This window comes from Hippopotamus amphibius, chromosome 3, assembly GCF_030028045.1.
Source record: "Hippopotamus amphibius kiboko isolate mHipAmp2 chromosome 3, mHipAmp2.hap2, whole genome shotgun sequence".
Taxonomy (NCBI): domain Eukaryota; kingdom Metazoa; phylum Chordata; class Mammalia; order Artiodactyla; family Hippopotamidae; genus Hippopotamus; species Hippopotamus amphibius.
The window spans coordinates 89,902,584-89,926,308 of record NC_080188.1 but is presented as its reverse complement, the minus strand read 5'-3'; positions in this window follow the sequence as shown (position 1 = coordinate 89,926,308).

Genomic DNA, 23,725 nt, shown 5'->3' with positions numbered 1-23,725 from the left:
TGGGAAGGCTGGGAAGACAGAATATCAAGAGGTCTTTTTTAGATATGCTGCATATAACCTGTATATTAGCAGTGATGTGCTAGCAAATGTTTGACATTCGTTAAACTCTCCATGAAAAAAAAACTATGCAATATATCTTAAACACAACTTTATTATAAATTTTAACCCCACAAAAACGACAGAACACAATTTACAAATAAAAACAATAAAATACCATTTATTGTTTACAGTGTTGTATGCTTTTTATTTTAAAAAATTACTCAGCTTTTACTGGGCAGCCACAAAGAAGGTAAATAATTTGGTATCAATCAAGTTTGGGATTTTGACAGTTGAGGAAATAGAGGAAGAAAAAAGCAGAGAAGTTTAGATTGTTACAGAAAACTAAACTGTGAACTCCCTGATGGGTATGAAGGAAGCAAAGATAAGAGAAGAAGGATGGAAAAAGCAACTATACCCCAATTTTTAAAAATCAAACAAAAAAATGGATTTGAAGGGTTTATTTAATTAATTTTTTATTTAATTTTTATTGGAGTATAGTTGATTTACAATGTTGTATTAGTTTCAGGTGTACAGCAAAGTGAATCTGTTATACATATCCACTCTTTTTTAGATTATTTTCCCATATAGGCCATTACAGAGTACTGAGTAGGGTTCCCTGTGGTATACAGTAGGTCCTTATTAGTTATCTATTTTATATATTGTAGTGTGTATATATCAATTCCAATCTCCCGATTTATCCCTCCCCTCCTCTTTACCCCGTGGTAAGTTTGTTTTCTACATCTGTGACTCTACTTCTGTTTTGTAAATAAATTCATTTGTACCATTTTTTAAATTCCACATATAAGTGAAGATGTGGTACATATATACAATGGAATATTACTTAGCCATAAAAAAGAATGAAATAATACAATTTGCAGTGACATGGATGGACCTAGAGACTGTCATACTGAGTGAAATAAGTCAGACACAGAAAGACAAATAGCATATGATATCACTTATATGTGGATATGAAGTTTTGATTGGATTAAAAGGTTTTTTTGGAATTGGGAAGTACTAGAGTAAGTGAATTTGAAGAACAGGAGCTGCTGTAAGTATGCACATGTCAAGGTCTAGGATATACATGATCATGGCAGAGAATGACCAAGATAGGTGGAGGACAGATCTTTGGAAATGAGAAGATTTATGATTTGGAAGGCCAGGATGTTGAATGGCTCCAACATGTGAATGTGGAATTGACCCTGAGTAATGACTGTATTAAGAGGAAGAAAACAAAGAGCTGGGAGCTAAATTTTTCAGTGAATGAGAGGGATAGGAGATTGGTAGAAATTGTGGGTAGTGAGTGTTGTAAACTTCAAAGAAACTAAGATTTTTGAAGGATGAAGGAGGAAAATGGGACGCATGTGACACTGACAGTCAGAAGTAATATCTCCTCCATCTCTTGGCTCTGGGAATCATAGGACTTATGAGATGGGAAGATAGGTGGGCAGATACAGTGATAGACAAATGTGTTTCTTCTGATGGCAACTTGTATCACTGGTACAACAGGTTGAATGATTTCCAATGATGGTGATGTATAAACCTTGTGGGTTACAATTCATCATTGGATAGGCTGAGAAATTTTTATAGAGTGCTAAAATATTTAAAAGCCTCAGAAAACCTTCTAAACTATAAAATTGAGGAAAATGGTGTTTGATTTTTCAAAAGCAAAATGCTTCTATATAAAGATTATTTAAAACTGCTCTGACACAAAGGATAACAGAAACTGAATTACAAGTGTCATGTGTAGTGTATAAAATCAACCTGAGGCACTGTTATCATAAAAGGTTAGGAACCAGTAGAATACAATACAAAAGAGGATGAAATAAGATTATAATTTCAAAGCATTTGAGAAGGTAAACGTTTATATACATACACAAGGTCATAGCACTATTATGAAATGCAAATTGAATATGAAATAAGAGATTAGCCTTCTGGCACTTTCCTCTGTAGGTATTTTGTTCATTTCTCAGCTCTGTCTAAGCTCAGGTTGGAACATCAGTCTGTCAAGTACTCAGGGTCCCCAGCACAGCAGGGTGCACAAGTATTTGCAAAAATAGGTTCTGCCCTTATGAGGTGGACTAATTCTGTACAAAAATTATTAGAGGGAAAAAACCAACATGTAGCCAACTACTAAGTGGTGTGGTAAGACCACAAACATAACAAGGATTCAGAAATGGTAAAATCATTAGGAGTCACAGTGAAATTAATTACAGCATCCTTACACTAAACTTTGCCCCTCAATCTAATGATTTATTTATGTGACTGTCATCAGTAAGAGCTTTTAACACATGAAAAACTTAAACAAAACTAACCAGAAAAATATAAATGAAAGCACATTTTATCACTCTTTTGATAAAACAGTCCCACTGAAGAGTTTTCTGCTTGTAATAGCAACAGTAACTGACCTTTTAAAAAAGACAGTCCGGCTATCAAAACAAAATATCAGCGATTTGCACCTTTTTAACTCTCATGCCAGTAACTGAGAAACCCTCCACAATCAACCACTAATTTATTCCAAGATGATTTATTGCATACCTACTTCCAAGTATGAATTATTATAGGTGATATTCATTCAGCTGAAGATACAACCTCTACCTTTCAGGAATTTTGAGTCTGAGAAAATACGATTGAAACAGATGAAATGTGCAAGACAGTAAATAAGAGTTTTCTCTTTTTTCAAATCTGATGCCCAATAAACTCGTGGTGCAGTGTTTTGTTTTTCAAGAGCTAATGTGGGAAAAAGACCTGCACAGCCTAAAAGACATGAGGAAAGCTTCAGAGAAGAGGTAGAGATGAGGTTGACTTAATTTGAATAAGAAAGAAGGCAAAAAAATACCCATAACACAGAAGATATAAACAATGAAGAGACCAGCTTCTCAGCCAAAGATGGTGTCCTGCATGAAAAAATAACAAAGAATAAGTGTGTGTCTTCAAAAGTCCACAAAATAAATACAATGTATATTCTAGACCTTGATTGAATGCCAAGTGATATGTAATTTTTTTTGGGGGGTGAACACAAGTATGTTATGGAGTATAATGCAAAATGTGTGGACATTTTTTAAATGGCAGATGAAATCTTGTTCCTTGAAATCATCTCGGAACATTAAGTAATGGACCAGGAACAATAAGGACAGTTTGTCAGAAAAGACCGCAAGGGACTTCCTAGGTGGCGCAGTGATTAAAAATCTGCCTGCCAATGCAGGGAACACGGGTTCCAGCCCTGCTCCAGGAAGATCCCACATGCCACAGAGCAACTAAGCCCGTGTGCCACAACTATTGAGCCCGTGTGCCACAACTATTGAAGCCCACGTGCCTAGAGCCCATGCCCTGCAAGAAGAGAAGCCACTGCAATGAGGGGCCTATGCACCACGATGAAGAGTAGCCCCCACTTGCAGCAACTAGAGAAAGCCCGTGTGCAGCAACAAAGACCCAACACAGCCAATAAATAAATAAAATAAATAGATAAATAAGTTTATAAAAAAAGAAAAGAAAAGACTGCAAATTATTTATCAGGAAAGATAGAACTGGGTCTGGCAGTGGTCAAAGTACATTGTTTAAATAAAGGAAATACAGTGATAGGTAAAGAAAGAAGAAAAAAACTGAGTAAGTAGATTGTTAAAGCCAAATATAGGACTTTTGCCTCCTGGTACATTGCCAGCTACTCCCTGAATTACATTAGATTTAATGTGGTAGAAATATGGAAAAATTTAACATCTCAAAACAGAAAATATAACATAAAAGTTAATCTGTCACAAATGTACAGGATACAATAGCATCAGCGCTGGAGTTAGGGGTGCCTTGGGAACGCTACAACTTAGATTATTACAGTCATCCGACCTTCTCCTGGTGAAGACATGGCTTGAAGTGACTCACAACAACAACAAAAAGTCTGAAGAAAACAGGGGTAAGAGCACTATGAGATAAAAAGGAAGACTAATTCTAATGGAGTTGTAAATTATATATAAATCTCTCAACCTTACTAATCAAAATGGCTTCAGGAGATAATGCAGCTAATTAGATGTGTTTACATATCGAAAAGACATGTACCCCAATGTCCATTGCAGCACTATTTGCAATAGCCAAGGCATGGAAGCAACCTCCATGCCCATTGGTAGAATGGATAAAGAAGATGTGCTGCTATTTGCAGCAACATGGATGGACCTAGGGATCATCATCCTAAGTGAAGTAAGTCAGAGAAAGACAAACATCATATGATATCACTTATATGTGGAACCTAAAAAGATGATACAAATGAACTTATATACAAAACGGAAATAGACTCACAGACATAAAAAACAACCTATGGCTACGAAAGAGGAAAGTGGGGGAAGGGATAAATTAGGAGTTTGGGAAGAACATATACACACTACTATATACATTAATAAAACAGATAACCAACAAGGACCTACTGTACAGCACAGAGAACTATATTCAATATTTTGTAATAATCTATAAGGATAAAGAATCTGAAAAAGATTATATATATATAATTTGAATACATAAAACTGAATCACTGAATATATATATGTATAACTGAATCACTTTGCTGTACACCTGAGACTAAAACAACATTGTAAATCTACTATACTCCAATTAAAAAAAAAAATGTTGTACTTATACTTTTTGTCTTGAGAATCTCAAGCAAGAAACATGTAAACCTAAGACATCTCTACGTCTCTTCACATTTCCGCTAGATGTCCATAGACACATCGGAAGCCAGTGGTGGGAGCTGGAAGCAGGCACTGCTGCTGGGGGTTTGTTCTAGGAAGGGGACCACTGCTCGCACAGGGCTGGCAGTTCATTGGGGGAAGGAAGGAGAGACAGCTGGGCTCCCTTATCAGCTCTGGCTGCTGCATTTAACATATTTCCTGGTGAAAAAGAGAAGTAACCATGGCCTGATAGTCCACGCAAATAGGCCAAGGGTATGAGTCTGTCAGGCTGCATAATACTATTAATTTTGAAAGCGGGAGCTTAATTGGCTACCTCTTACCGCCTGTAGTTGATGTCAGTGCTTCAGTAAAGGAGAAAAAAGGACAATCTGGGGATACTGATCTTGAAGACTGTGGCTGCCTCCAGCTGGGCCCCTTAGAGACAGTGTTGACAATTTTATTATAAACCTCTCCTAGAGGGGTTTCTCACTTTCATCTATAATTTGTCACATCCTCACACTAATGTGACTAATAATTTGCTTAAATCACTTTTGCCATATTTTTAAAACAGAGAAACCGAACGTGGCTTTTTTAGAGCAGCTGAGATCACACACTTGTTTTCTGTCTTTGCATTATTTTAACACAAAAGCAAGTGGTGGGAAACAGGGAAGAGAGACAGAGAGTGATTTCAGCAGCTTTTCACCAATTTACAGGAGCCTGGGCCTTCAGCCCAGGCTGAAGAATATTTTGTAAGATTTTTTTTTTAACTCTTTATTGGAATATATTTGCTTTACACTCTTGTACCCGTCTCTGAGGTACACCAAAGTGAATCAGCTGCATCTACACACATATCCCCATATCCCCTCCCTCCCACGACTCCCCCCCACCCTCCCCGTCCTGGCCCTCCAAGGCATCTCCCATGAAGTTGATCTCCTTTTGTTATACAGCAACTTCCCACTAGCTATCTATTTTACAGCTGGTAGTGGAAATATGTCTATGCTACTCTCTCACCTCGTCCCAACTTCCCCTTTGCCCCTCACCCCAGCCCCGTGTCCTCAAGTCTATTCTCTACTTCTGTATCTCCACGCTTGCCTGTCACTGGTTTCATCAGTAGCATTTCTCCAGATTCCATATATATGTGTTAGCATACAGTATTTGTTTCTCTCTTTCTGGCTTACTGCACTCTTTATGACAGACTCTAGATTCAGTACAGTATAATTTCTCCTTCCCCTGTGAATTTCGCTGATATCATACTCATACTCCCTCTGGCAAGACAGAGAGCCAATCACGACCTTCCCCCCTCCAGACACAGTGAAGCCAAGACCATGGTATATAATAGCATATTCTGAAGAAAGAGTAGGATTTGATCTAACATTAGAAAATTCACCTTCCATGGAAAATAATGACTTGTGTCACATGAAGTTCAGACAGGCAGTAGGTCCAGGATAACACTGAATTCCAACATCTTTTATAAATTATTTGATCATTGAAATAAAGTAACTACCTCCATGCCTGAACAAACCATTCACTGGTGTATCTCTTTGCCTTTGCTCAGGATGTACCCTTCACCTGAAAAAGGGTCACCCCTTACTCTCTTCCCTCTAACTCACCCTCTCTCAACCAGAGAAAAAAGAAACACTAACACAAAGTATGTATCATATGAAAGTCAGCTACTAGTTTATATTTATTATCTTTCACAAGTGTTTAAAAGATTAGAAATAATAGATGTAAAACACTTACCTTGGTTTTTACCACAAAGAAAATACCCAATAAATAGTCATCACCATTATCATTACAGGTATATAATCAAGACATCTTTATGTATCTCTTTTCCCAGCTAAGCTGTTAGCTACTAGAGGGCAGGCATGATATTTTCATTTATTCATTTAATAAACAGCTGTTAAACATATGCAGTGTTCAAGATGCTGTGACTTGTATCGAGATGCAATTGGGAGACAAGCTAGTTGCAATCTCAGAATTTCCAGGCTAAACTCCCTGCCTGAGGTGTGAGTACTTCTATCACTTTCTATATTCTCTTCACTTAGCACTTATCACACCATAATTAAAATATCAATTTAAATGATTGTCAATAATAACTATGATATACTATAAATAAATAAATAAATAAACTGTCTGGTGGAGTCAGGAAGGCTTCATTTGCTTCATTCATGATTGTATCAATTTAATGACTATCAACTGATCATCTTATTAAGGATTCTGCTGTATTTCTAGAAATCACAATTTTATTTTAAAACATCAAAATTTCCATGAAAAATTTCACCTTTAATTAGGGCTAAATTTAGCCATTAGCCTTAATTTATGAGTTCCCCAATTTTTGAACAGATTATACATTACTTTATTGATTTTCAACAATTCACAGCCATGATTGCTTAAACACTGAAAATATATTTTCTTTGTGCAGCCTATTTTGTTTTCCAGAATACAAATGGAAAGTATGAAATCATTTGAAGATATGATTTCTAAATTGAGATGTGAGATTTCCTTCAGTTCAGGAGCTGAGTCAATTACAAGATAATAATAAGGTAAAATCATAAATACTTCCAAATACTACTTAGCTGGGTGAGACTTCTCAGAGATCTTTGGATCAAAAATGTACTAATTATGACTCCAGATTTTCTCATCAGGGTCAATAGCCCTCATTTCTGTCCCAGCACTCACACTAGCCCTAGTCAAGCAGGTTTCCCACCTTGAGGATAACTAATTAATTTCTATTCATTCATCTAAAGAAATTCTACTCTATCATTTTAAATATAGAAAGCAAGTTACAGTTCCACTTTAATTGCAATCACAGTAAATAAAGGTGAATTTTTAATGTCTTGATTTTAGCACCAAAGTCTATTCCAAAAGCCACTTTTCTAAACAGAGGACTTGAATGGCTATCAGAGAAAGGAATTTATGTCAGATTCTTAGGCTGCCAAGACAGCTGCAATATGGAAGACATTTCTGTATATCAACAGAAATTCTGTGCATATTAAAAGATAGGTAGAAAGTAACAATCTTAGAGTAGCTAATTTCTACCTTCTTAGCTCATATAATAAATAATATCATCATCTCAATGTAATCATTTTCGACAATAGAATCTATTTTAATGACTTTTAAGATACAGGGTAGTTTTGGCTTGTCTTCTTGGAGTTCTCTAAAATTCACCTACATGTTCTGCTCACATTTGCTGTCCATTAAGACAAAACCCATTTTCTTTGATAGCATCACATCATTTCTACTGACATGCTAATGGATCCCACTGTGTGTTACAAGTTTATGACTATATGATACATTTCTATGATAATCTCACTCTCATTAATATAACGGCTTCAACTGTAGTACATCAATTCCTGAGATATCCACATTCACATCCTAATGACTTTTTCAACCCTTAATGTGTTTTAAAAGAGAAGAGTCACTTTAGTCTGTAATAAAAAACCCTATAGGAGACTTCAACCAACTACATAGTGTCTGCTCCACAAAATGATAAGAATATAGTAATTCCACACCTTGTGTTCATGCAAAACATCTCCTCAAAAAAAGATCTCAAAGAACAGAATATGAAAATTGAAACTATAGAGAATAAAAATAAATTTTCAAAGTGATTCAGCCCATATTACTACATATTCTGGGTTATAGTAATTGTATTACGAGGATACTTAATCTGGTATCCATGGGCCTGGGATTTCATGGGTGGGCGTCAAAGAGTAGGTAAAACCTACTCTGATGTTGTAGAAAAAAAGTTACATATGTGTATATTTAAGGACATAGCCCACAGAATTCATCACATTGTAAAAGTGATCTACAGGATCCAAAAAATGTTAAGGGACCTCCTTCTAGTCTATCCCGGTAACACTGACTCGAGGAAAACAGATTGGGTGCTTCGACTATAAGAAGTGATTCATATGTGAACTGAATTTGTGAAGAAATGGAAATAGTACTTTTAACCCTAAACACCCATCCATAAGTACCAAAATGGATTTGGAATTATAAAAAAGAGAATTGATACAAAGTTATAGGTTTCACTTAAGAAGGCAAAAATGTGGCTTCAAATTAGAATATAGCAATAGATGTGTACACCTTTTTCATAAGAAATAGATCTGTTTGGATCAAAGACAAATATTTTCATAAGTTGGAAATAAGTTGGAGAGTCTAGAATCAACGCTGAAAGAGGATGGAGGTAAAATCTGATGTAATAAGGTAGAGAAAAAAAATTTTTTTATCTTAAGAGTTGACAAGAGAATTCCTTTCCTTGTGTGATCTATCCTTTAGAAAAATAGCCTACTTGGGGCAATGTCCTCTTGGAACACCAAAACATTGAAGAAGAGAACTAAATTTATCCAAAATGAAACAAATAGAATATTTTTGTTTATATGAGAAAAGGAAGAAAATAGGAGGAAAGGAAAGAACTTAGAGATGGAGAGAGACTGGGGAAATTGGGGAGTACAGGCTGAGAAAACACCATGCAGAAGGGCAGCTGAAAGAAATTAACTAATAACAATGACCAGAAGCTGATGTAAGTTTTGTAGGGATAAGCTTACACAATTCTGGTGGTCCTCATTAAGAAAAAAAGAACCCCAAATTTCAAATTTTAAAATAGGAGCAGATCTTTGAAAGAAACATGAGCAAGTAAGAGCTGATGAAACTTCACTCATTTTGTGGAATTTCATACCTAGTCATATCTACCATTCCATTTCAATTTGTTTTCTCTGCAACATGTAAACACTTTCTCAAAACACATTCAGTAAACCTCTTCAACTCAAAATGCTTTGAACAAATACAATTTTTTTTTGTGGGAAGTCAAAAAGGGAACTGGATTTCCCATGGGTGGAAGGGAACCAGGACAAGATGATCCTGAGAGGGTAAGATCACTGGAAATTAACAGAAAGATTGATGAGGCCATGAAATCTAGAAGATTGGGAAATTAACTTTACTCAGCTCATATCTCACTTACACAAAGTGAGATTAGACTACAGGTCCTCTAGCCTAATGTGCAAAATGGGGAATATGTTACCACACAGACCAAAACTTGCACAAAGGCAAGGTACAGCAGTGAGCATAGACCTTAGAGTCCTCATTCCTCTATATGCAGCCATCTTTGAAAATTCCTGACTCACTAATGATTTTGTCCTCCTAAAGTAACCCACAGGCAGGCATTGGGGCATCACGTTAGACAAGAGATGCAATGGTTCTGATTTTCAAGCAGGGTAGTATAATGTGACAGGTAAGGATGCCAGGGAATGCCTGCAGCCCTTATTAGTAGTGTGGTTTTAGGCAAGTTCCTTAATGCTGTAATGATTCTGCTTCCTTGTACATGAAACAAGGATAATACCTGACCTACATCATTTAGCTATTATAAAGAGTAAATGAAATAACTTATTTAAACATTCGATACTGAGTATGAAAGCTAGTCATTGATAAGTGAATACTAGCTGTTACTTTTACCCATACTACAACTACAACTACAACTACTTCTATTGCTATTTCAAGCCAATTAGGGTTCCAGGGAATGTGAGAGATATCCTAGAAGAGGAAGATGTACTACCTAGGATCTTCTATCTCATAAAGATACATTAAATTCATTTCATCCTTAAGGCAACTGCAGGGGTGGCACAGGGAAAGATGGAAGTCATAATGTATCTGGAATTCAGCCTGAATTTGAAAGTTCAAGAATAATTATTGTGCTAGTTGAATGACATAGTACTTACCAATGTCTTCAAGTCAGTTTTGTGAAAAGTTTCCAGAAATGTGCCACCCTTAACCTTGACCTCTTTACTTTTAAAGGGCTGGATAAAGCTAGAAAAAAATGATAATCTGATTATATTTTAGAGCAACGTAAAGCCCCTACAACATGAGCTTTTTGATGACCAGCACACATCTCCTTGTTGACCACATGTGCCTAATATAGATGCTTGACAAATATTCTGTGAATGAATTAGAATCCAAAAGGATTTCATTCTGGATATAGGAAACAAGTCTTTATAAAAAATAATAGAGTCCACATATAAGTAAGATCATACAGTATATGTCTTTCTCTGTCTGACTTATTTTACTTAGCATAATGCCTTCCATGTCCATCCAAGTTGCTGAAAATAACAAAATTTCATTCTTTTTTATGGCTGAGTCATAGTCTATTGTATATATGCACCACATCTTCTTTATCCATTCATCTGTTGATGTACATAGGTTGCTTCCATACCTTGGCAATTGTAAATAGTGCTGCTATGAACATTGGGGTGCATGTCTCTTTTAGAATTAGTGTTTTTGTTTTTGTTTTTTTTTTCAGATACAAGGAGTAGAATTGCCTGGTCATATGATAATTCTATTTTTAGTTTTTTGAGAAACCTCCATGCTCTTTTCCACAGTGACTGCACCAATTTACATTCCTACCAACAACAAACTAATGAATATAACAAAAAAGAAGTTTCACAGATATAGAGAACAAATTAGTAGTTACCAGTGAAGAGAGGGAAGGAAGAAGGGGCAAGATAGGGGTAGGGGTAAGAGTACAAACTATTAGGTATAAAATAAGCTGAAGATATTGTACAACATGGGGAACATAGCCAATATTTTATAATACCTCTACATGGAGTGTAACCTTTAAAAAGTATGAACCACTATATCATACACCTGTAAAACTTATATTACATTGTATATCAACTATGCTTCAATTTTAAAAATTGTAAAAAAATAAGGTTTTGACATTTAATTTTATGATCATAACTTGAGAGAAAAAGTAATTGAGTTGCAGCAGCATATGTTGGAAAGAAAAAGAATTTATTGGACACTAAACACCATTTTAGTCAGCTTCACATTGTAGTTATTACAAAGTTACTCTGGTCCTGAGCCCTATTAATACCCGGCAGTAACTAAAGGGAGGGGATGGAGCTTCTCTATCACGAATGCCTCCAAGTCTACATGCAAAATGCTCTCCGTCCTCTGGATCATGTTTGAACAGGAGGAGAGAACACATCCAAGTTACCATCAATCCAATAGTAAAGGATCTGTAAAACAAGTCAGGTGAAAAACAGTCAAGGGAATTAGGCTATGCCCTGGAGAATATATAAAATGGCATGTTAGTTTTATACAAACATTTGAAGGGCCGGGCATCTGTACCACAGCCCCAGACTGATAACAGCAGGATGGGTAGATGTCATCTGTAGGAAAGCAGATTTGGAATCAACAGAAGGAAGAACACATATTTCTAACAAGGTAATAGTTCAAATCATAATGGTTTTGAGAGATTGTGAGTTCTTATCACAGAAGTTTCCAGTCCTTACATCGTTCACTCATTTACTCATTCACTCAACGAGTAGTGATTTAGTGCTTTCTGAATGCTCTATGTGACTGTTTCTATTTAATTCCCCAGTGTCTTCCCTCATCACTCATGCTTTCTGTCACCAACCTCTGGGCACCATGACCTTTCATTGGTCACTTGAAAGGTCCTTTCTCTTTCCTACCTAGAATACTCTTTGCCTTTCTTAATCCCTATTCCAGGTCTAAGCTTAAATGCTATTTCTATGGGTACTTTTCCTGATATCAAAACCTAAATAAAATCCCACCCCCATTCAGCTTTACTAAAGTATAATTTACAAGCCATAAAATTCTCGCACTACCAGTGTGCCAGTCAAAGAATTTTAGTAAATAGATATAGTTTTACAAACAACACTCCCATTCAGCTTTGAAACATTTCCATTACCTCCCAAAGTTCTAGCACGTCCATTTGGAAGCAGTATTCGTTCCCAGAACCAGGCCACCATTGATCTACTTTCTGTCTCTATGGTTTTATCTTATCTAGAAACTTCACATACCATAGTGAACCATTTCATGTGTATTCTTTCACTTAGGATGTTTTGAGGTTTATAAATGTACATGCAACAATATTTTGTTCCTTTTAATTGCAAATAATATTTCCATGTAAGGATATGCCTCATTTTGTTTATTCATCAACTGGATATGGACATTTGGTTTGTTTTCAGTTTGGAGCTACTTTGAGCAATGCTATATCATCATTCATAGTGATGTCTTTGTGTGGATATTAGTTTTCATTTTTATTAGGTAAATACCTAGAAGTAAAATGCTAGGTAACGTGGCAAGCATATAGTTAACATCTTTAAGATATGATAAAACTGCTTTCCAAAGTAGCTCCATTATATTTCATTCCCATGATGATATATCAATATTTTAGTTTTTCCATATTCTTGACATCACTTGGTATTCTCTTTTTAATTTTAGTCACTTTAATAGGGTACAGTGTATATGTCATTTTGGCTTTTTTTTCCTCTAATGACTAGCAGTGTTGAACATATTTTCATGTGCTTATTTGCTACCCATATGTTGAAATGCCTATTCAAAACAGGTGTCCATATTTTACTTGGATTGTTTTTCTTCTTATTGAATTGTAAGAGTTTTTCTTATATTGCAGATACAAGTTCTTTATCAGATATACTGAAGGTATACCAATATATCCAAGATACACTTTCTTGAATTCTCTGGCTTTTCTTTTCTACTTTCTTACTAGTGTCTTTTTAAGAGCAAAACTTTACTTTTTAATTTAGATGAAGTCCAACGTATCATTTTACTCTTATAGATTATGCTTTTGATATCATATCTAAAATCTCTTTGTATAACTAAAGATTACAAAGATTTTCTCATGTGTTTTATACTTTTAGTGCTTACGTTTAAGTATGTGATCCATTATGTGTTAATGTTTGTTATTGATGAGTTAAGAATACAAATTTCCTTTTTTGTTGTTTTCTTTTCTTTTTCTTTGCATATGGTATCCAATTTTTCCAACATCATTTGTAGACAAGACTATCATTTCCCAAAAGAACTACTTCGCACTTTTGCCAAAATCAATTAATTGTAATATGATAAGTAAGTTAAAATCATGGACACCTATATATTCCGTATTGCAAATAACAGTTACTCATAAATGCAAGACATTTACAAGCAGACTCATTAAAATGTGTATGTATTAAATTTGTTCAATAGACAAATAATTGATGTGTATTTACAATGTAGGCAATCTTGACGATACAAAGGCAAATCATACATAGAGTCTGCTGTCAAAAAGTTTACCATCTCAGCTCAGAAGAGACAAGGGTTTCAAGAGGACAAACATGAAGTGGATATTTGGGCAGGAAGAGGTTACCTTTAACTGAGAATATCTGCACAGGCTTCACAGAGACAGTGGCCTTCAAGACAGATGGGTGAGATCCAATCCTATAGAAATAAACCGAAGGGCTTTCCAAAATGAGGATCCAGCCTGGATACAGGCAAAGAGACTAGAGAGGAGGGAAAGGGGGTATTTGGGCAATATATAGGGAATATCCAAAAGAGACAGATGGTAATATGGAAAAATTAGTCTGAAAAGGTTAGCACCAGGCTAAAGAATTGGATTTTATTTTCTAACCAGTAGGAATTACTTAAGGTTTATGAGCAGAAGAATGTTGTGATTGATGCTCATAGCTATGCCAGTACCAGTAAAATGAAACTGTTAGAAAACACTTACCATCATTTCTGAAAGTATTTCATTTCACTAGGAGATACTGTAATTCAGCTCCTGCTCTAAAAGTTCCTGTGTTTCTTCTTATCTTGATACCAATTAAATTAGATTAAATGAAATCTTTAGATTTGAGCATTCTTTTTCCTTGAAGTGCATTCATCCATTCATTTAATATGTGTATATACATATACATATATATTATTTTAAAGATATTTATAAGTACCTTCTATGTGATGGATTATAGATACATATTGGTTTAAAAGAGTTCCCCTCAGCCTTTATGAAGCAAATTTACACATATGCACACACACACATAAATTTGCTTACCTTAGCTACATTATAATGATTGCTAGTCATAACATATTTAAATAGACTAATATTTTGAAGATTTATTTCACATATACATTAACTTATTATTCCTCTGAATACCATTTTAGGACCGTATTATAAGCCTCACTTTACACATGAGATCACTGAAGAACAAGGGATTAATTCATTCAAGATCACAAGGCTGGAACACTAGAATGTCAGTACTCTAACCCAGATCTTCTGATGCTAAACCCAATAAGTTTGCCATGGTGTTTAAAGTTTTTAAATTATAGATTTGTTTCTAAATTAACATGGAGGGACTTCCTAGGTGGCTCAGTGGTTAAGAATCTGCCTGCCAATGCAAGGGACATAGGTTCGATCCCTGCCCCAGGAAGATCCCACATGCCAAGGAGCAATGAAGCCCATGAGCCACAACTATTGAGCCCGTGAGCCACAACTATTGAGCCCATGTGCCACAACTACTGAAGCCCACACGCCTAGAGCCTGTGCTCTGCAACAAGAGAGGCCATCACAATAAGGAGTCCGCGCACCACAGTGAAGAGTAGCCTCCACTCCCTGCAACTAGAGAAAGCCCGTTTGCAGCAATGAAAACCCAACATAGCCAATAAAATATAAATAAGTAAATAAATAAACTTATAAATTAACATGGAGAAATTTCAGTGTCCGGCCTAATGTATGGTATGATGTACTAAATAGTCTGTCCATTTTGGTACACATTTTAGCCGTTTTACTCTCCCTACCCAAACACCCCAGCCCAACCCTTCCAGCCCGGCCTCTCACACACTACAGGAGGACGCTTAATAAATGCCACTCGGGTCTAATTCTGACTGCTTACCTCTGGGTCACATATACAGTGGCTCATACTCTGAGCAGGGAGGAGAAGATTTGATCTATTAAGAGATCAGTCATCTGTCAGAAAGTCTGGGCTTAGCCCAAAGCCTCTCGGGATAGAGAGATACGAGAGATAGAAAGAATAAAATGAAAGCTGAGGAAACCTGGAGAGGTCTGTAAATAGGTGAAAGATTTTTAATTGCTTCCAAATTGGTGAATTTGGCCCAGAAATACCTCCTTAATTCAGGAAGACCATTCTCAAAGGAGATTCATTCGAGATAAGTGTGAAAATGTTGAAGTTTAATGCTTTCTAAAATAAATGATGATTTTGCAAACCCACAATTTTACTGTTGCCATGATACTGTGTGTGATTCAAAGTCAGTCTTAGGGAATTAGACAATTTTTTTAGGTAAACCATTTATATTTTGTTAGAAACTTGTTTAGGAAATTTCTAGCAATACCAGTGGTATTATATGAGAAATTTATTTTGAAGTAGAGTTAACCTTTCCACAAAGGATGCACTAAGAATTCTGCCAGGATCATAAAATCTTTATGCAAGTTGTCATGTTTCTTCATTTTTGCTTTATACTATCTTGAGGTATTCTTAGGAGCAGGACCCAAATAACATTCTAGATCCAATGGAAAAGAAAAAATTAAAGGCTACACCTCACATATGACATGGAAACAGTATCCTAAGAAGCTATTAAGTGAAAATTGTCATAGACTATTTAACACATCAAAAGGCTTAAGAAGAGTACAAATTCTTGAAGAAAATTATTTAAACAAAACTTTTTTGCATGTAACACTTTTGTATCTAATAAGTGTGTTTCTTTTGATATAATTATCATAACAATAAAAATAGCTTCAAAATAGAAATGAGTTTAATCTCTGGGAGGTTAGCGTAGCATAATCTCCAGGGAGAAATAGGCACATCAGTTTTTTTTAACTTTTTATTTTGAGATAATTATGTATTCATAAGAAGTTGCAAAAATGTTCAGAAATATCCTATGAACTCTTTGTTTCCAGCCTGCCTCAATGTTAGCATTTTCTATAACCACACTAAATTTCAAAACCTGGAAGTTGACCTTGATAAAATCCATAGAATTTATTCAAATTTCAACAGTTTTGCAGGCATGCATGTTTGTGTGTGCATGTGTGTGTTTCCATGTAATACTGTCAAATGTGCAGATTCATGGAACAACCACCACAGTCAAGATACAGAACAGATCCATCACCACAAGGCTCACATGGAGCTTCTTTATAATTCCACCCGCAACCCCATTCCTAACTCCTTGAGCAGCAATCTGTCTTCCATCGCTGTGATTTTCTTATTTTTAGAATGTGCCGAGACCAGCTCGACGACTCGAGGTGAGTGACAGGTGCCGCAAGCTTGAAGAAGACACAGACACAGACTGAAGAGAAAAGTGGGACGGGGGGCTCAAGACCTCTCCGATCAAGAGCCCTGCTGACTCATCCCAGGTTGCTTTTATTGAGTTCCTGGGCTAACATTCTCAGGTTACACTCATAAACAATCAAAGGCCTCACATGACTGAGGCAATTATCTTTGTTTGCTTCCTGGGTCCGAGTTGAGCAGGTGTGGATTTGAGCTGGGCATGGAGAGCAAAACAGCCCTGGGGGCAGGAGACCTCTCTCAGATATTGGGGGTCAGTGCCCCACCCCTGTTGGCCCCTCTGCAACTGTGCCTGTCTTAGGTTGTTCCTCCCTTGAGGAATCTTACCCGTCTCTGGCTAACCAGTCATCCTCCAGGGCCAAACAGGGTGATATAAGGAAGGCTCTATGCACCACCCCTGTTGGCCCCTCTGCGGCTGTGCCTGTCTTAGGTTGTTCCTCCTCTGAGGAATCTTACCCGTCTTTGGCTAACCAGCCATCCTTCAGGGCCAAACAGGGTGATATTAATCTCCACGCCCCGCACCCTCAGCTCCTCCACTGCTCAAGCAGGACATTCTGAATCCCATCACTGGGCCCACATACTTTAACATTTTCAAGGTTTCAGAAAGGTTCCCGAATGTCTTCCCACAAGAATGTTCTGTACATGGAGTCACACAGTATCTGACCTTTTACATTCTTACTCAGCATAATTCTCTGGTGAGTCATCCAGGTTGTTCTCTGCATCAATAGTTGGTTCTTTTTCATTGCTGCATAATATTCCACAGTGTGGATATACCACAGTTTGCTGATCTCTTCACCCATAGACAGACATTTGGCCATTACAAATAAAACTGCTAAAACATCCGTGTGCGAGTTTTTGTTGGAACATAGGTTTTCCTTTCTCTAGAGTGAATATCCAAGAGTGAAATTATTACATCACATGGCAATTGCATCTTTACTTTTATAAGAAACTGCCAAAATATTTTCCATAATGACTGTACTGTATACATTTTTACCAGCAGACTGTAGGTGATTCAGTTTATCTACCTCTTCAGCAGCATTTGGGGTTGTCACTGTTTTGCATTTTAGCCATTCTGATAGGGGTACAATGATATTTCATTGCGGTTTTAATTTTTATTTTTCTAATGTTTAATGACTCTGCATTTTTTCATGTGATGATTTTCCATCTGTAGAGCTTCTTCAGTGAAATGTCTGTTGCCCAGTTTCTGATTGAACAGTTTGTATTTTTAATGCTGGGTCTTCAGAGTTCTTCACGTATTCTAGGTACAAAGGTTTTTTTGTTTTGTTTTTTGGAGGTTTTTGTTTCTTTGTTTCTGGGGTTTTTTTGGCTGCACCATGCATGGTGCAGCATAAGGAATCTTTAGTTTCCTGACCAGAAATCAAACCCGTGCCCCCAGCGATGGAAGCACAAAGTCTTAATCACTGGACCACTAGGGAAGTCCTTACAAGTTCTTTGTCGGATATGTGGTTAGCAAGCGTTTTGTCAAGCTCATTAATTTTATAAAAAAGAAAAAACAGGAAAATATTGACATGACATCCTATTTAATCAATAGTCAGGAGTTCTGAGGAGAAATACAGAGATTCATTGGGACTCACATAGAATCTCTGGGTTGGAAATAATGATAAAGAGTGCTTTAAAGGTAGAAAATTCCTACCACATTTTATCATCATTCTCAAGTTTAATTTATTTTGGCCCAGTGACTAAAAGCATCAAGCACCTAGGAAAGCTTGTTTTTCCATCCCATTCTGTGACTGACATAGCCTCAAGGAGGTGGCTCTTCAACTGAAATGTGTTTACTAGACATGATTCCATTATATCTGGGCTCATAAAATACCTTAAGTCTAGAGAGAGTAATATTTCCAAAATTTTTCTTATGATACAATGCAAATATTATATTATACTACTGCTAATGTATTCTGACTTTGTTACAATCACTAAAAATAAGCCAACCTGAAATTTTACATCAGCTAAAATTGTATTTCAAAATGGCATAGTAAGTCATAAAATCAATTTAAGTTCTAAATGCTACCTTAAAATCCTGTAACACTTAAAACATAAGTAAAAATTAATATCTTTCTTCAAATGTTATTGTGAAATAAAGTTGATTTTTAAAAGGGCTGGGAAGCAAATATTAAAAGTCTGTGGTCCCACTGAAGAGAGCTTTCACTTTCCTTTCTGGTAGAGAATTAATGCATGAGGAAATGATTGGACATACACTGAATGACCTGTCATTGTTTTTGACATTCAAATTTATACCCCCTTCATATAAATGGTAGGTTAAAGAAAAATTATATATGGCATAAAAATGAAGTTTAGATAGAAAGGAAGTTAATATTTTGCTTATGTAACACTCAGTTGAGAAATGTCATGATATAAACTTGTTTTCTATTTATATACTTACATTTTATTTATATGAGTGATGCTATTAGGCAGATTCAGCACATAAATGCCAGTGAAAGATTTCAGAGTATATTTACATGTATGTCAAATTTATTAGGGTGGAAACAATAGTATATTTGCAAACAATCTGCATAGAATGTCTGAACATTGAGGCATGTTAACATGAATGTGAATCAAAACAAACTAGCCAAAGTCTAAGGCAACTTCAGAGTACAAACAACAACAACAAAAAAAAATTAAAAAGATGGGAAATTGAATAGTTTTTGGAATGGGGACAGGCACCTGTGGTACCTGGTGACTAAAAAACAGGAATTGTCCTAAAACTGAGAATAAATAATGGTAGTCTGCCATCTAGAGGCAATTAGTTCATTTTGAACAGTTTGATGTATTTGGAGATATTCCCTGACTTCAGATTCACAAGCATGGAAAACTTTCCCTGCAATTCAACTTCTACAATTTAAAAAGGGGGAATTTCATGGGGAGGGGGACGGGGGGGGGAGGGGGAGGCAGGGATCAGTTGGGATTAACAGGTACAAACAATTATGCATAGAATGAATAAACAACAAGGTCCTACCATATACCACAGGGAACTATACTCAATATCCTGTGATAAACCATCATAGAAAAGAATCTGAAAAAGAATGCATGTATGTGTATAATCTAATCACAGCTGTACAGCAGAAACTAGCACAACATTGTAAATCAACTATATAAGGATTCAAATAATTTAAAAAAATAAAAAACCATAAGCAAAAAATTAAAAATTACCAAATAAACAGGGGGACTTTTTTCTTCTGAGAGAGATTAAAAAACCTTGGTTAGCTCTCAGGAAGGAAACCATATTCTAATATGCAGCAAAAACGGAAAGAAAGCTATTGCAAGCTAAAAGCCAAATTTTACGGTATGCTTTTCTGTGTCAAGAAAAATTCAAGCAAAATAAAAACATCTAGAATCAGACATTCCTAGGGGATTGAGTTTGTAGATGTCCTTGATCTTGTTAAAGTTGAACAAAATGGGAGATAAAGTGCAGCCTGGAAAAAAGCCACAATGATAGTCAAGTGTTATCCTGTATTTTTATTTAAAATAAAAATGAGAATTTTTCCTTCCTGAGACATCTCTGAATAAGCACTCTCAAAATACTTTTAAGATATAATTCTAGGGCCTTTCCTGGTGGGACAATGGTTAAGAATCCGCCTGCCAGTGCAGGAGACACAGGTTCAATCCCTGGTCTGGGAAGATCCCACATGCCACAGAGCAACTAAGCCCATGCGCCACAACTACTGAGCCAGCATGCCAGAACTACTGAAGCCCACCTGCCTAGAGCCCATGCTCTGCAACAAGAGAAGCCACCACAGTGAGAGGCCTGTGCACCTCAACAAAGAGTAGGCCCTGCTCACCGCAACTAGAGAAATCCCACACGCAGCAACAAAGACCCAACACAGCCAATAAAAAAAAAAAGATATAATTTTACAGATGAAATGATCTTTCTACTACTAAAATATTAAATATTAAATACTAAATATTTTTAGTTTGAAGTTTCCAGGAAAAAAAAGAACATTCCTATTTTTCACTATATTTCCTGTGTTTTGTTTGAAATTGTTTGTTATTCAGATCAATGAAGGAAACAGGTTGGGGGGAGGGGAGTAATAAAATTTAATTCAAGGTGCAATAGTTTAACAAAAAAAATGAAGTTCATTTCTTTCCCAGTTTACTACCTCTCACTTAACATTAACAGCATCCTGTATCCTAGAACAGAATAAATAAGTTGTGTTCACACAAACTCGACAATTATACAGTGACAAAACACATCTAGTGTGTCACCATTCACAAAGAAATTCTGAGGTGGTGTTTTGCTAAACATTGTCACTCCAGGCAGTTAGTTTAAATACATAACATATAAAACTTTTAGGAAAAAAAAAAAAAAAACTGGAAAGAAATCTTCAGGACCTAGGGCTAAGCATTCTTAGATTTGACACAAAAGAAAACATTGACAAATTGGGCATCAAAATTTAAAACTTTTGTTCTGTGAAACATTCTGTTAAGAGGATGAAAAGACAAAAGCAAGCTACAGACTGGGAAATGGATTTGAAAATATCTGAAAAAGAACTAGCATCTAGACTATATAAGGAATTCTCAAACTCAACAAAAAAAGAAATCAGTTAGAAAACGAGCAATAGACATTTCACCGAAGATGATATGCAGATAACAGATAAACATATGAAAAGATGCTCAACGTTATTAGACTTTAGGGAAATTAAAATTAAAACCAAAATAAGGTAATACTGCACATCAGAATGGCTGAAATTTAAAAAAGTAACAACAATAAATGTTTGTGAGGATGTGGAAAAACTCTCTCTCTCAAACTTTTCTGGTGAGAAGGCTAAATGGTACAACCATTCCAGATAACAGTTTGGTAGTTTCTTTTCTTTCTTTCTTTCTTTTTTTTTTTTTAGAACTATTGAGATATAATTGACATACAATAAACTGCATATATTTAAAGTGTACAATCCGATTTTTTTTCTTATTAGTAATGTGTATATGGCAATCCCAATCTTCTAATGCATCACACCCCAATCCACCCCCACCCTGCTTTTTTCCCACTTGGTGTCCGTATGTTTGTTCTCTACATCCATGTCTCTATTTCTGACTTGCAAACCAGTTGATCTGTACCATTTTTCTAGATTCCACATATATGCATTAACACACAATATTTGTTTTCTCTTTCTGACTTACTTCACTTTGTATGACAGTCTCTAGGTCCATCCATGTCTCTACAAATGTCCCAATTTCATTGCTTTTTATGGCTGAGTAATATTCCATTGTATATATGTACTACATCTTCCTTATCCATTCATGTGTTGATGGACATTTAGGTTGCTTCCATGACCTGGCTATTGTAAATAGTGCTGCCATGAACATAGGGGTGCATGTGTCTTTTTGAATTATGGTGTTCTCTGGGTATATGCCCAGGAGTGGGATTGCTGGGTCACATGGTAATTCCATTTTTAGTTTTTAAAGGAACCTTCATGCTGTTCTCCATAGTAACTGTATCAATTTACATTCCCACCAATAGTGCAAGAGGGTTCCCTTTCCTCCACACCCTCTCCAGCATTTACTGTTTGTAGATTTTCTGATGACACCCATTCTAACCGGTGTGAGGTGATACCTCATTGTAGTTTTGATTTGCATTTCTCTAATAGTGATGTTGAACAGCTTTTCATGTGCCTCTTGGCCATCTGTATGTCTTCTTTGGAGAAATACCTATTTAGGTCTTCTTCCCATTTTTTGATTGGGTTGTTTGTTTTTTTGATATTGAGCTGCAGGAACTGTTTCTATGTTTTGGAGATTACTCCTTTGTCTGTTGATTCATTTGCAAATATATTTTCTCCCATTCTGAGGGTTGTCTTTTTGACTTGTTTACAGTTTCCTTTGCTGTTCAAAAGCTTTTACATTTCATTAGGTCCCATTGTTTATTTTTGTTCTTATTTCCATTACTCTAGGAAGTGCGTCAAAAAAGATTTGCTGTGATCTGTGTCAAAGAGTGTTCTTCCTATGTTTTCCTCTAGGAGTTTTATAGTGTCTGGCCTTACATTTAGGTCTTTAATCCATTTTGAGTTGCTAGTTTCTTATAAAAATAAGCATGTAATTACCATAAAACTCAGCAACTGCACTCTTGGGCATTTATTGCAGAAAAATGAAAATTTATTCTCATGCAAAAGCTTGTGATTATTCATAACAGCTTTATTTGTAATAGCCCCAAACTGGAAACTACCCAAATGTCTGTCTATAGGTCAATAGTTCAATGAACTAAGGTACATGCACATCATGGAATACTACTCAGGATGGACAATTGGTATGTGCAACTTGGAAAAATCTCAAGGGAATTATTTGAGTTAAAAAAAAAAAAACCTAACCCCAAAGGTTACATACGGTATGATTCCATTTGTGCAACATTGTTAAAATAGCACAATTATAAATATACAGAAAAGACTAGTGTTCACCAGGGTTTTGGGAGTGGGAAGGTGGAAGGCAGGTGGGTGAGGAGGAAGGTAGGTGAGGTTTTAAAAAGACAGTGTTAAGAAATCATTATAGAGATGAAACTATTGTCTATCTTGATGATGGTGGTGGTAGTTATGAGAATGTACACATGTGATAAAATTGCATAGAACCAAAAGAGACATACACACACTTACATACATGTAAGACGAATGAAATCTGAATCAATTCTATGGATTGTACCCAGTTGTCTTCCTGGTTGTGATATTTTACTGTTGTTCTGCAAAATGTTATCACTGGGGGAAACTGGGTGAAGGATACATATGATCTCCCTGTATTATTTCTCACAACCTCCTCTGGATCTACAATTACCTCAAAATAAAAAGTTTAATTATCAGAAAACAAATCAACAATAAAAATAAGTTAAAAATAACACAATTCAATAAAATAAAAAACGTACAGTATATTCTGAAGTATAGTGTTTTCTCATGAAATGTGCAGGACTTGAGTGGGAAAAAAATGTAGCAAGACTATCAGTAACCTGTAGAAAATACATAT